The 15,360-nt window shown below is 37.1% G+C and overlaps 1 protein-coding gene across 3 annotated transcripts in view; it reads left to right on the plus strand.

The window, feature by feature from the left end:
* Positions 1-15,360, plus strand: part of LOC120541497 (leucine-rich repeat-containing protein 49-like) — a 64,908-nt gene that overhangs the window by 14,081 nt on the left and 35,467 nt on the right. The gene's annotated exons all lie outside the window — the stretch shown is intronic.

Below are 15,360 nucleotides of genomic sequence, written 5' to 3' on the forward strand. Positions count from 1 at the left end.
CAAGCTATTTAACCTTGCTCTCTGCTGGGGTGGGAGTGGCTAAGTGGGGAGGGATTTAAACTCTTTGAACAATTTATGGAAAGAATTTTCAGTTCTTCATTCAAATGTCACTATATTTTGTTTTAGAACTTGAAATGGTATTGTTTCAGTACTGATTTTTACAATTATAAGCCTGCAGAGTGGATGGTATTATGCCTTCAGGCACTATTAATAGTCTGTCTTTCAGCCAGCCACTGAATTATTAAAATACATATATTGCTACTTTTCAGCTATATTAAGGTGCAATTTAGCAGCAGTGCACAGTGAAACATTCATGTGCAAACCATGTATATTACTGTACAGGCTGACATTGCCAAGACACGAAAAGCTGAGTAAGTTTTTATTATTGGTATCTCAGTTTTAACACTGCAAGATTAAGACAAATGAGAAAGGATCCCGTGCAAGTTAATTCTCCTGTCACGTAAAGTTTGCTGTGGTCAGTCCCTGTATATGTCGTTCATTCATAATCAATTAAATGGATTTTGTCCTTAAGCGTAATTACTAGTTTGGAATTCATTTTTAAATAGAAGTAATTGTAAAACCAGTACTGACTAATAACAAAAAAGTAAAATTTGTAAATTCTTACTTTTGTTTCTTTAAAGTTACAGATTTATGGGATAAAAAAAAAATAAAAATGTTTAAATCTTGAGAAATGATCAAATATTTAGCTTGCTTTATTAAGATGCTGCAAATGTATATACAATATGCATGCCTGAATATGTTTTTGGGCTGTGAGAAATTCAAAGGTTAATTGAGATCCAAAAGCAGCAATGTTAACATTAAAGTCAATAACTGAAAATTACATTTTTAAAATGTTTTAATATATTTTGTAATATTGCACAGATAATCTATCATTGCTTTGTGAATTTGAGTGCATATATACTCGAGAATAGCAGTAATTCTGCATGTATGAATAGAAAGCTGCACCCGCATTTAGCATAAAAGTAAAAACAATAATGAGGAGAAAAAATTTGATTAAGTTTAATTTAAGTTAGTTTAATTAGGAAAGAAACAGAAAATTAAAATTAGTGTTTTTATTCAAATTTCTGAAGTGAAAATACCACTAATGTTTGAATAATATGGCATTGCTTACATGAATGGTGCCTGATTGCTGCTCACCCCCAAACATCTGTAGTGGAAATGTTACAAAAAGAACTCCAACAATATGGTCCTCATAAAGGCTGCTTGTGGTTCCTCACCCTGGGTGTACCAACTGGACAGCTGCTAAGCATGTTCAGCAACTGTGTTATCTCCAAGAATGTAAATATCGAATAGTGTAACGTTTCTTGCCAACTCCACTCCTGTTAAATTGTTTCTGTATTTCACCTCATCCAATTTGAATGAAATGAAAAAAATCAAGCTATCGTTCCTCCTGATCAGTTGAAGATTTCCCAATCACATTTATTGAAAGAAAAAAGGAAAAATTAAATCCTTGCTCTTTTGACCCTAAAATTCAGTAATGGTCCAATGCTTAGTCTCAGCAGTCATGAACTTGTGAACAGTAAGAAGTGTGCGTTTTATACATCTCTAAAATATTCAGCTATATTGCACTCACACTTTGTTGTGAGAAAGAAGGGGCACCTCTTTAAAAGTGCTGAAACTTTTACCATAAATAAACATTCAGAAATCTTGTCCTTGTTTTAATGTTGTTTTTAAATATACACATGAACTAGCAAATAACATTATTCTTCCTATTCATGTTAAATTTACCAGAGCAGACATAAATTATTGACAAATAATTACAGTTTAGTTTGAAAGATTCAAAATATAAACATAGGAAAGATATCAACCTTTGCCTATTTTGGTTTTAATCATACGCATACATGGTAACCCATCAGTACCAAGGTCAGTGGCGTTTCCATAGGCTGTCACAAACCCATTACAGCCTGTTATTGCAATACAACGCATTTATTACAAATAGGCAACATTTATTATAATTGACAGCTTACCCCAGGGTCCCATCACATTGAGAAAACAAACTGACTGAAAAATACTCAAGGAAGTTTCTAAAACAGCTGGTTAATACTGAAGGTTCAAATGTTTTCTCTTAAAAAAAAAAAAAGGAAGACCCCGTTCTCAAAAAGACACCAGAAATACACAGCAGAAAACTGACAAGAGGAAGATCCGAGTTTAAGACAAGACTTCCGTAAAAATATCCTTTGGGCAGATGACTCCAAGTTTCAGAAAACATTTTAAATTACCTGCTATACAGCATCTTCGGATTGTTATAATTTAGGGCTGCTTTGCTGACCTTTGGTAGCCTAGTTTCAGTGAGCCAACAGTGAATTCCATAAAATACCAATGAATCTTGAGCAGAAAATGAGGCCATCTGTAAATAAGATGAAGGCTGGCAGCATGCGCTGATTGCACGTTGCCACACCTACCACATGACAAACCACCTGGATTGGCTTAAATGAAAATTGATTTAGAGATGCATCCATAACATAATGGATCAAATAGGAAACATGGAGAATCTGTAAATGTGTGCTAGACTGGAAGTAAACTGTACATATAACAAAGGCCTCAAGCATCATACATTTAAGGGAGTTCTATGCAGAAGAGTGGGCACAGGAAGTTAAAGAAAGCAATGGATAGACTGTTAAAGAGAGCTTATATGGGGGCAATATTATGTCTTAAAGCTAGGGTTGCACTTACTATTTCCACTTCAGGAAACTTTAATTGTTGGATTAAATCACTTAATTAAAATGAATAGAGCATAACATTTCAGTGTTCTCATCAATATTACTTTTCAGGAGAAGTAATTACTTTTCTCACTGGCACTATCAGGTTGGGGATGTTATGTGAATTAAAGAAAAAGAATCCTAGAAATTGCTTCTGTTAGAGCGATCCTCAGCCATTTCCCACCATCAAAGCAAACGTACAGGAAATCTACTTTCAAACAAAAATGTTTCTTAATAAGCTAATAGGTTCTGTTTTAGCTGACATAGGCATTTTAGGTATGTCAATGTGAAACATAATGGAGGTACTGTACATTGAAAACAACAATGTACAGTCTTCTAAATATACTCCATCTTAACATCATTTATAATGAATATAAAGTGCTTTCCGTCATTAAAGCACTTGTTCACTTTACCCAATAATTCTATTTTAATTTGTTAGTAAAATTATTATATTATCAGTAAAGTACTTAAGTATAGGTTTAATATTTTAAAAATATATAAATATTTTAATAAACATTCCACTTTTTCTTGCTCCTTGTTTATCAATAGCGCACGAAATCTAGCAGTTCAGCTCATTAACCTGCAGTGTGATGACACACTTTAAGCTGTTACTAGTTTGACACACACACTTAACACTTAACTTACCAATGGCAAGTTAATTATATTCTGTATTTTTTGGAGTGTGTGTTTGCATACATATATATATATATATATATATATATATCTATACTAATAAAAGGTAAAGCCCTCACTCACTCACTCACTCACTCACTCACTCACTCACTCACTCACTCACTCACTCATTCTCCAACTTCCCGTGTGGGTGGAAGGCTGAAATTTGGCAGGTTCATTCCTTACAGCTTCCTTACAAAAGTTGGGCAGGTTTTATATCGAAATTCTACGCGTAATGGTCATAACTGGAAGCAGTTTTCTCCATTTACTGTAATGGAGATGAGCTTCAACGCCGTGGGCGGAGTTTCGTGTGACATCATCACGCCTCCCACGTAATCACGCAGTACATAGAAAACCAGGAAGACCTCAAAAAGCGCTGAAGAAAACATGCATTATATAATTGAGAAGGCAGCGAAACAATAAGAAGCGAGCGAGTGACATATACAACCATATTCATGAGTTCTGCTACTTCGGAAACAAAGCACGATGTAAACCTACACTTTAAATTAAGTTCATAGACAGGCTGCGCTGGCGTTTGTAATTTAGTGCCTGCCCATATAAGGCCGTCCGTCAGCGCAATCCAATAGCAAACTGCCACTAAATATTCACGGGTGAAGGACTGTGCTTATGGAGAGGAAGATGAGATGGTCAGGGTGGTGTTTGACACAAACTCAGCGAAACTGCGAGAGAAAGTTTTAAGTGCCAGGACTAAGGTAACATTAAATACAGCCATGGACATAGCACGAGATGGCACCAGCACAGCTGGGAACCTTCGATGCATGTACACCGAGCGGCTCACGTGAACTGACGCAGTGCACAGATAAAAGCAACAGTTCCAAAGAGCGCTGAACAAAAACCGAATTACACAATTGAAAAGGCAGCAAAAATATGAAGCGTCTGATACATACAAGCATATTCATAAATCCAACTACTGCGGAAACAAAGCACACGTTGGAAAAAGTCAATGTCCCGCTAAAGGAAGACAGTGTAAAAAACCCGTGCATGCAGTGTGTCAGGTCTCAGATAAAGAAGAAGACGAGCTGTTTATTGATGCAGTAAGAAACGAATCGATGAATGAAACCTGTCATCTTTACAACGATTGACAAACACGGAATGTAACTTGAACACAACACATCCTACAAATACGAACCTGATTGAAAGAAATAATGATAATCAAATCCTTGATGACAGCAACACTCAGTAACACTCACAAAACAAATACTGTATATTGACAGTCATGTTACGTTATTTTTAAAATGTTCCCTTTTCTTTTCTAGCTTTTTAACACACTACTTCTCCGCTGCGATACGCTGGTATATATATATATATGTATATATATATCACGATCTACATACTCGAATAATGGATACTTTATTCGCCATCAATGATTGTTTTGGTAAAGCCATACTCAGTGTATTCATTAGATGAACGGTAAAAAAGTAAGAGCGAGGGAGGATGACTTATTGAGGCATGCAGGCTGTAGTGCGCGTCAACTCTATCTGAATTGCGATCACATTTGAAAAATATATCTTTTCAAGTTCTATTTAGTCCATATGTGTCAAACTCAAGGGCGGGCCACATCCGCCCGGCGTAATTATATCCGCCCGAGATCATTTTATATACTGTATTATTGTTATTAATGGCCCGGGTATATGAAGTGCTGGTAACACAATAAACTACAGATCCCATAATGCAGCGCTTCAGCTGCCTTGCCAACACTTACGCGTTAATCAAGTCTAGCTTATGATGCTGCAAGTTATTGCGAAGCTAGCTCACACGATGCTGAAGAGAAAAGTTGATTCTGAAAATAGAGCCTTTAAAACCGATGGGAGGCTGAGTATATGTTTACTGAACCCGTGTGTCTCATTTGTGGAGCTAATGTGGCTGTAATTACAGAATTTAATCTAAGACGGCACTATGAGACAAAACATCAGGGTAACCTGAATGCAATGCAGAAGATACAGAAAGCAGAAGAATTAAATAAGAATCTGACACTTCAGCGGACGTTTTCCCGTGCACAATCACAAAGTGATTTCAAGTGAAGCTGCTTTTATGGGAGACACAAATGCACCAGTGCAAAGCCCCACTTTCCCTGTTGCCATGTAATGTTAAACCAAGTCGTCACTACGGTGTTCCCAAATCGCACTTTGCTGATAAACTGAGCGCACTGAGTTTGCACGGCGCTTTGGTGACTTTGAAGAACAAAAAAAGTCCGTCTACATGCGGCTCGAACCTTGTGCATGTTTGGTAGCACATATCTGTGTGAGAAGCTCTTCTCAGTGATAAAGACTAACAAAACAGCACACAGGAGTTACCTCACTGATGAGCACCTGCAGTCCATCCTGAGAATCTCCACAACACAGAACCTCAGACCAAACAGAAACGAACTTGTGGCAAAAAGATGCCAGGCGTCCAGCTCTAAAATGACATATGAGCAAAGACAACTGAATGATTTGATTTGTTATTGCTGAAAGGAACACATTTTATTTATATTTCCAGGTTTTGTTATGCAGCATGTTCATATTTGAATTTGTATAATTTTGACAGGATATATTTTTATGGAGAGCAAAATCTTTTGGGATATTTAAAATCTAAGTTTATTTTTATATAAAATTACATAAGAGTAAAGAAATTTGAATGTTTGTTCTTTTAACGTTTACTTTATTTCTAACTTGTATAATTTAGACAGGATATATTTTTATGGAGAGCAAAATATTATAAGTTGTTTAAGGTTTGAGTTGATTTATTCAGAATAATATTCCTGTCTGTTTTTACCATTCCTACCAAAGATATTTCTGTCGACTAAATAAAAATTCCTTCTATTTAAAATTTAAATAGAACTTGAACAAATACGATAGTTCATAATATCCACGCAGACTTGCACGTAAGAGCGGGAGTTATCCGTTTTAACAAGCAGCGTATTGCACTGATCTGAAATAGCTGTGTGTGTATATATGTAGATATGTATGTATATGTATATATATGTTTATATATGTGTGTGTGTATGTATGTATATATATATATATATATGTATGTGTATATATATATGTGTATATGTATAGATATGTATATGTGTGTGTGTGTAAATTTATGTGTATATGTATAGATATGTATATATATATGTTTATGTGTGTGTGTGTGTGTGTAAATATATATATATATATATGACAGCAACACTCATCACTCACAACAGTGACAAAACAATTACATTGACAATCATGTTACGTTATTTTCAAAATGTTTCCTTTTCTTTTTCATTGCTTCTTTAACACACTACTTCTCCGCTGCGAAGCGCGGGTATTTTGCTAGTATATATATATGTATGTATGTATGTATGTGTGTATGTATGTATGTATGTGTGTGTGTGTGTGTGTGTGTGTGTGTGTATATATGACAGCAGCAATCCAAGCTGTGAGAAAACAGTAAAAAGGTGGCGTGTCAGACGTTGTGGTACATTTTCTGATGCAGCTACCAAAAACAACTTCGTGACGCTGCCGCCAAATACACAAAACAATTACTTTGACAATCATGTTACATTATTTTTAAAATGTTTCCTTTTCTTTTTCATAACTTCTTTAACACATGACATCGCTGCGAAGCGCGGGTATTTTGCTATATATCTATACTAATAAAAGGCAAAGCCCTCACTCACTCACTCACTCACTCACTCACTCACTCACTCACTGACTCATCACTAATTCTCCAACTTCCCGTGTAGGTAGAAGGCTGAAATTTGGCAGGCTCATTCCTTACAGCTTACTTACAAAAGTTGGGCAGGTTTCATTTCGAAATTCTACGCCTAATGGTCATAACTGGAAGGTATTTTTCTCCATTAACTGTAATAGAGTTTAGCTGGAAAGACGGGGGGCGGAGTTTCGTGTGACATCATCACGCCTCCCACGTAATCACGTGAACTGACTGTCAACGCAGTGCGTAGAAAATCAGGAAGACCTCCAAAAAGCGCTTAAGAAAACTTGCATTATATAATTGAGAAGGCAGCGAAAAACAATAAGAAGCGAGCGAGTGACATATACTACCATATTCATGAGTCCTGCTACCTCGGAAAGAAAGCAAGGTGCAAACCTAAACTTTAAATTAAGTTCATAGACAGGCTACGCTGGCGTTTCACATGCCCACGGGAATGCGGGATACAAGTTTAATGAGAGGACGCGGATATAAACGAGAGTTTTGATCACTTTGTAACTAAGTTAAAATTGTAGGTGAAGGGGTGTGCTTATGCAAATTCCGAGAGACTGTGTTTGTGGGGGATTGACAGTTAAGGCGGGTGGGGGAGTCACGTCATCATCACCCCTCCCATTCATCTCATTTCGTTCTTAGCACAAGCACAGCTGAGAAGCTTCGATGCATGTGCTCCTTAACGCGTTAAAAAATAATGCATTTAATCACACTTTGCATTACAAGCAAAGGGGAGCTTTTGTCAATGCATGATTTCCTGGTACACCGATTACATTGATCACCGTATCCCGATTCATTTTACCCTCGCACCACCTTAGTTTGAGAAGAAGTATGAAAAATATGAGGTTAACACAGAAAAACAGATCACCAATTCAAGCTTTATGAATAATCGATTCGCCATCAATATTTGTTTTGGTAAAGCCATCCTCCTTCCATTTTATAAGTTTTCCGCCACTAGCCATGATTAAATGAACGGTAAAAAAGTAAGAGCAAAGCGAGGGTGACTTATTTAGGCAGGCATTTATATGACAGCAACACTCATGACAATGTCAATCATGTTACGTTATTATTAAAAGGTTTCCTTTTCTTTTTCATTACTTCTTTAACACACTACTTCTCCGCTGCGAGGCGCGGGTATTTTGCTATATATATAATATATGAATTACCTCCAAAGAACGCTTAGACTTTTGATATCATGAACGTGTGTACAAAGGGGTCTCCTGCCCAGCAAAAGTCGAGCAGCCAGCGCGCGTGCGTAGCTGTGCCGGCCTTTGAGACGCTGACTGCGCTTCTGCCTTAAGTCAAAGTGAGCACTTTTAATTTTTTTCTTCCTCCCCTGCGCTATAGCCCAGACAAGTGCAAACACGGGACCCCTTTTCTACACCACGGCAAAATAATATTAAGGCGATTCACACTTTCTTTTGCACGTATACGATTATGAGGTCCTCAGCTCGGATTATGAAGATACGCACAGGAGTGGAAGACTGACAGTGCCATCACAGCTGATTAATGGCGGGACGTCTCACCAGTCTACACAAGACACACCGCGACTGTCCCCAGAAGATGCTCATATCGTCAGCGAACACATCTCTCTATACTATATAAAAGGAAAGGCAACTTACCTTTCTTTACACCTTTTTTCCTTTTATCCCAAACCAAAGCCTTTCTCTCTTAACATTGCAAAGGACACAAAAATAATTTTCTTTAATTGCCGGTAAGGCACATTACCAGAGGCACAAATTTGAAAGTTCACATAGAAAATGTAATTTCTATACCACAGCCGTCGTGTAGCGCCTTTCAAAAGGGATCTACTACCGAGAGATGATCCATATACATTTTAGCTGCTGTTAGTTACTTACCTGTTGTGTTACACAGTCTTTAAAATGTAGTTTACCCGCAACCACTCCAGTAGTGCTCAATGTACCTGTACTTCTTAAAACGTTAATGTTTTACTGTTTAATAACTTATACACTACATTTTATTATTTTTCCCTTGCAATCAGTGACCAAAGCTATACACACACATATAGACACATACAAACATACACACAAGTATATATATGTGTATATATATGTATGTATGTGTATATATATATATATGTGTGTATGTATGTGTATGTGTGTGTGTATATATATATATATATATATATATATATATATATATATATATATATATGACAGCAACAATCCAAGCTGTGATAAAACAGTAAAAGGAGGCATGTCAGACGTCGTGGTACATTTTCTGATGCAGCTAGACGAAAATAACTTTGTGACGCTGCCACCAAATACACAAAACAATTACATTGAGAATCATGTTACGTTATTTTCAAAATGTTTCCTTTTCTTTCTCTTTCCTTCTTTAACACACTACTTCTCCGCTGCCAAGCGCGGGTATTTTGCTATATATATATATATATATATATATATATAGATAGATAGATATATATAGATAGATATGAGAACAACACTCATATCAATGACAAAACAATTACATTAACAATCATGTTACGTTATTTTTAAAATTTTTCCTTTTCTTTTTCGTACCTTCTTTAACACACTACTTCTCCGCTGCGAAGCGCGGGTATTCTGCTAGTACTGTATATATCACAGCGACACTCATAACAGTGACAAAACAATTACATTGACAATCATGTTACGTTATTTTCAAAATGTTTCCTTTTCTTTCTTTCCTTCTCCTTCTTTATATATATATCTCGCTGCCATATATATATATATATATATATATATATATAGATAGATAGAGATATATATATATAGATAGATATGAGAACAACACTCATATCAATGACAAAACAATTACATTAACAACCATGTTACGTTATTTTTAAAATTTTTCCTTTTCTTTTCTGACCTTCTTTAACACACTACTTCTCCTGCGGCCTTGGTATTCTGCTAGTCTATACTAATAAAAGGCAAAGCCCTCCCTGACTCACTCACTCACTGACTCATCACTAATTCTCCAACATCCCGTGTGGGTGGAAGGCTGAAATTTGGCAGGCTCATTCCTTACAGCTTACTTACAAAAGTTAAGCAGGTTTCATTTCAAAATTCTACGTGTAATGGTCATAACGGTCAACAACGTCCGCCATGTTGAACTTTCTTATTCATGGCCCCATCTTCACGAAATTTGGTAGGCGGCTTCCCTGCGCTAACCGAAACCAATGTACGTACTTATTTCGGTGGTATTACGCCACTGTCAGCCGCCATATTGAACTTTCCAGCATCACTAATTCTCCAACTTCCCGTGTAGGTAGAAGGTTGAAATTTGGCAGGCTCATTCCTTACAGCTTGCTTACAAAAGTTAAGCAGGTTTCATTTCAAAATTCTACGCGTAACGATCATAACGGTTGACAACGTTCGCCATGTTGAACTTTCTTATTTATGGCCCCATCTTCACGAAATTTGGTAGGTGGCTTCCCTGCGCTAACCGAAACCGATGTCACTGTCGGCCACCATATTGAACTTTCCAACGTCACTAATTCTCCAACTTCCTGTGTAGGTAGAAGGCTGAAATTTGGTACTTATTTTGGTGGTATGATCCCACTGTCGGCCGCCATATTGAACTTTTCAACGGTCTTTGTTACTTATGGGCCCATCTTCAAGAAATTTGGTACATGGGTTCCCAACGCTAACTGAATCCTACTTACGTACATATATACGTCCATAGCCTGCAGCTCTGTCACCGTGTGAGGCAGCGTTGAGTCCCTCATCCCAACGCCTCCCACGTTGTTGGCTGCCTGCCTATATAAGGCCGTCCGTTGCTCCGGTCTCTACATTCCCTTCCTTGCTTCGCCACGGGATTCACGTCTCCCTGCTGATAAATGCAGCCTTTTTATTTAATCCACGGCTTCTCCGCTGTTTTATTGTTCGTTTATTACGATTATAGTTATTGTGTAGGTATTTTAGAGTTATTTTACATTGTTCAGGTACCCATTACCTTTATCATTCCAACCGTACCCCCATTAACATGTCTGTCGAGGTGATCACCATCGATCAAAGAACTGTCACTTACCGAGTGGTTTCCATGCCCAGAGATGGCACCTACCTTTTCCATTCTCTGTGTTACATATTGCACGGCCATATCAGGCTCACTCTTGATATCCGGAGGAACATTGTGTCTTATGTATTGAATGACTGGGACAGGTTCAAGATGTGGACTGATGACGGTACAAGACATAATTATACTACACAGGAGCACTATAAGAGTGAACTGCTTAAGCCCTTCACCTATGGTTCTGCATGTGAGTTGATGGCTGCCGCTGAATTGTTCGGTTGTCGCTTTCAAGTGTACCGAAATGGCGAAATATTTTACACCTTTCGACAACCGCCAATGCCTCTTCAACATCTTAGATTGACAGATGACGATTTCAGTAGTGGACACTTTGATGTTTATGAATGTTTAAACTCTCAAAAGCTGGATGTGAAGTTATCAAAGAAGCCGGTTGTATGCTTATAACGCTTGACAGATGCCGAATGTCACTTCAACACAAGTCCTGCAAATTCAGTCGTAATTGAAACAAACCATGAAACTCAAACCGATTATGACAGCAGCAATCTAAGCTGTGAGATTTGAAACAAGATTACTGTTCACATGGCCAACTGTAAGTTGCATACTCAAGAGTAAGCCCAGTGCACAGCTTGGTCATATTACAACCGGAGGGCCGAACTCACAATGTGGTATACAAAGAGAACCTTAACAAATAATTATTGGTATATTTTCCCTCAGTTTAAAAAGGTTTAATTTTCTTCTTAATAAAAATTTTAAAGCAGTACTTTGCCGCTGCGGGTATTTTGCTAGTTTTTTTATATAATAACAACTTAGTGTATTCGCCATGGGTCCTAAAAAGCATAGTGAAGAAAATACGTGTAAGAGGAAAGCTGTTAGAGCTACATTTTTTTATTTTATCAATTTACATTTTTATTCAAATATTATTATTTGTTAATATTTTACCATAAATTACAGCGTATGTACCGTTAAAATGATTTTGAATATTCGAGTTTGTGGGACCCAGAAATGGATTAATCCTGTTTCTATTATTTTAAAGGGGAAAAATTGTCTTGGAACTTGAACGATTTAGAGCTTGAACGTTCGGATTCAAAGGTATCACTGTACATCAATTTTCTCTGTAACTTGCCCTTATTACAAGGCAGTAGTTAAAAGGTTAGCAGGGCATACCAGAGTTCCTTTTAACCAGGAATCAGATTCCTGGCCTTCCTGAATTCCCAGATGTACTAAGGTCAATTGTGAGACAGTGCTACTTCAGGATGTGTTCAATTTGCCCTGCGGTCATCATTCAGTGGACTTTACCCCAGTACACATTAGGAGGAAGCCATCTAGAAACCATCTTTACCAGACATTTGGTTCACTCTTGACTCCTTCTGAACCAAAAGAGCTACTGGTATACGTGTTGACATACTCACTCTATAGTAGAAAAGAAGTTGAACATTTCTTCAGAAAGTCTAACTTCTTTAACTTTACCACCATACACATCTTCAAAACTTTCCAGAGTTATTTTTGATTTCTTCATCAAGTTCTTCCTAAACATTGACTGTAACAAACTCGGTGAATTCTACAGCTGTAGCGTTCTAAGCCAACTATTTGACTGCTTTTTGCACCACTTGTATTTACTCTAGTTTACACTTACAGGAGTGTTGTTTTAATCAAAAGTGCAGAATTTTCTCTTAGATACAAGATTGGAACATTATATACGTACTAGTCAATTTGTGAACATCTTTCTAGTTTTACTGGCTTTTCATGTTTAAAATTGTTATAATATCTCAGTATCCTTAAGTGCAATAAGGTTATGCATATATCAGCTAATGTATTTTTTGTATAGCTACACATGTTGTGAGAGAACCTGGAAATACACACAGAAACAGAGCTGGTAAACCAGCCAGATCACCATTTATTGCAAGGTTAGTCAGGTGTAAACAGAATGCAGTGATTCTCTGTAAAGGTAGCAAGGCTTTATTTTAATCTTTCTTTCTCTGATACTTTCTTTCAAATGAAGCCTGTAACAATTGCTGCCAAGGTCACCATAATACCTTCATTCTGTGGTGGAAGAGCAGAGGCATGATCTAAAAATGCAGAATCTTCTGGATAACATCTTATTTCACCTCTGGGCAGTAAAGGAAGACATGTTAGGCTTCTCATTGAATTCCCACAGACACATTACCCATCAGAGATGGTTAACAGTTTCATTTCTGTAATTTTTTAAATGAACTCAGTAGTCATTATCTCACTTGAAACCATTTCACATTGTTATTAAAAATGTAGAAAAACATTTATAAAGTCAAAGTCTGAAAACGGCCTTACAGTGATCAATCATGATATAATTAAAAGAGGAAGCAGGACATGGATACTTAAACCACCAACAGTGCAAAAAAACATGTCTGGAAGGCATTGATTTATGTGTCTTTTACATTGTAAGTGAAAAATAAAAAGGAATAACATTGTCAAAAAGGCTTGTTAAACTGTAACCAGCATTCAAAATGATTTGTTACTGAGCAGTTAAAGATTTGCGTAACACTTTAGTTTAGGTATGTAAAAGACCTTAAAAATGCATTTTTTTTTGGTTTTAATGACATTTACAAAGCATCAGTAATGTGGTTATTCATCTGTGCAATGTGGCCTATTTAAATAACTTCACTTTGAGATGGTCAGAAGTGTGTTAAGTGACACATATGCCTCTCGATATTGTATAAGTCAATATACTGTAAGACTTTGTAATCCTTCATGTTCATAAGTAATTTTACCAGCATATCAAATGCTACACTGCACAGGAATGAAGAGCCACTTTACTGATGCTTTGTAAGTTTAATTAAAACCAAAAGAAGCCTTTGTTAAGGTCTTGTTACATAACAGAAAATGATTAACAGATGCATTTTTGCATTACCTAAAGTGTTAACAAGATCTGAATTCAGTGTATAAGTGTTGCTGCTTTTTGCTTGTTTTGTTGCTTTACTTAAGTGTAGCTAATGTTTACCATACCTGGAGAAAAATCCAATGGTACCAAGATAACAGTAAGAAGTGCTTGTTAAATGAATGAATTTATGGAAATTTGGTAGAAATACAGGAATATTCACTCGAAAGAGGCCCCAAATATTCTGTAATAACTCTCGCTGGGACGAAGCAATCTGAATGAAACAATGTGCAATATGCTCCTTACATATGGAGCTTTGAGCAAGCGGTGAGGTAGGCACCAGACAGCTGTCGTGACATTTAACCTTTGTATGCAACTTCTGGGTGCATGTCATCCATACCCCTTCACTTAGTCACTTGACTTCTCATCAGGATGGTGGTGTACGGTATTGAGCAGTGCATCTTCATGGTGCAAACCTATTGGGTCACCAATTTGTTTAAGCGATGTCAGAATCAACTGGATGATCGTGAGTTAATGGAAGGTTACTTCCAGCAAGATGGAGCAACGTGTCACACATTGGCAAGGAGCATGGCAGAAATTGAGTCCTTCTTTGGCAACAAGGTAATTTCAAAAGGGCTTTAGTCACCACGGTTGCCGGATTTGACACCACCAGACATCTTCCTTTTAGGGTATGCTCAAAGGAAAAGTCTATCGAAACATGCCTCACTCTGAGGGAGATTTGAAGGAAAACATCCGATGTGAAAATGCTGCTATTCCCCCTGAAACATTTGCTGATACGTTCAGGAACATGGAACATTGCATCGAAAAGTGTCTGGCAGAAAACGGAAACCACTTCCAGCATCGCATGTAATGCAATCGATTACATGTACGTCAAGGTATGTAGCGTATTTTATTGGTTCAGATTGGTTCATCCTAACGGGAGTTACAACAGAATATTTGGGGCCTCTGTCGCGTGAATCTCCCTGTACATGAAATTGGGAACATTTCCAAATGTCAAATAAAGTGCATTTCTTAAGGAGATGCTAGAATGCTTTGAAGTACTGGCAGTTGTTTATGGCTTCTGTGTCTTAAAGTTTAACTCCTGATATGTCTATAATCATGGAATAAAAAGCTTACTGACAAGTTATAAATTTGAAACCTGTGACTGTTTACTCACTGTATGTAGTTTACACATTCGCATGTCGCATGTCTGTTAGGTTGGTTTCTTCTCACATACGAAAGACATGTATGTCAGATTAATTGACTGTTTCAGATTGGCAGTGTGTGAATGGGCTGTGTGATAGACTGCCCATCTGTCCTGGGCTGGCTCTTCTTTTGTGCTCGATACTGCTTGAATATGCTCTGGCCACAGGTTTGACAATGCTATGT

Source organism: Polypterus senegalus, chromosome 12 (assembly GCF_016835505.1).
Source record: "Polypterus senegalus isolate Bchr_013 chromosome 12, ASM1683550v1, whole genome shotgun sequence".
Taxonomy (NCBI): domain Eukaryota; kingdom Metazoa; phylum Chordata; class Cladistia; order Polypteriformes; family Polypteridae; genus Polypterus; species Polypterus senegalus.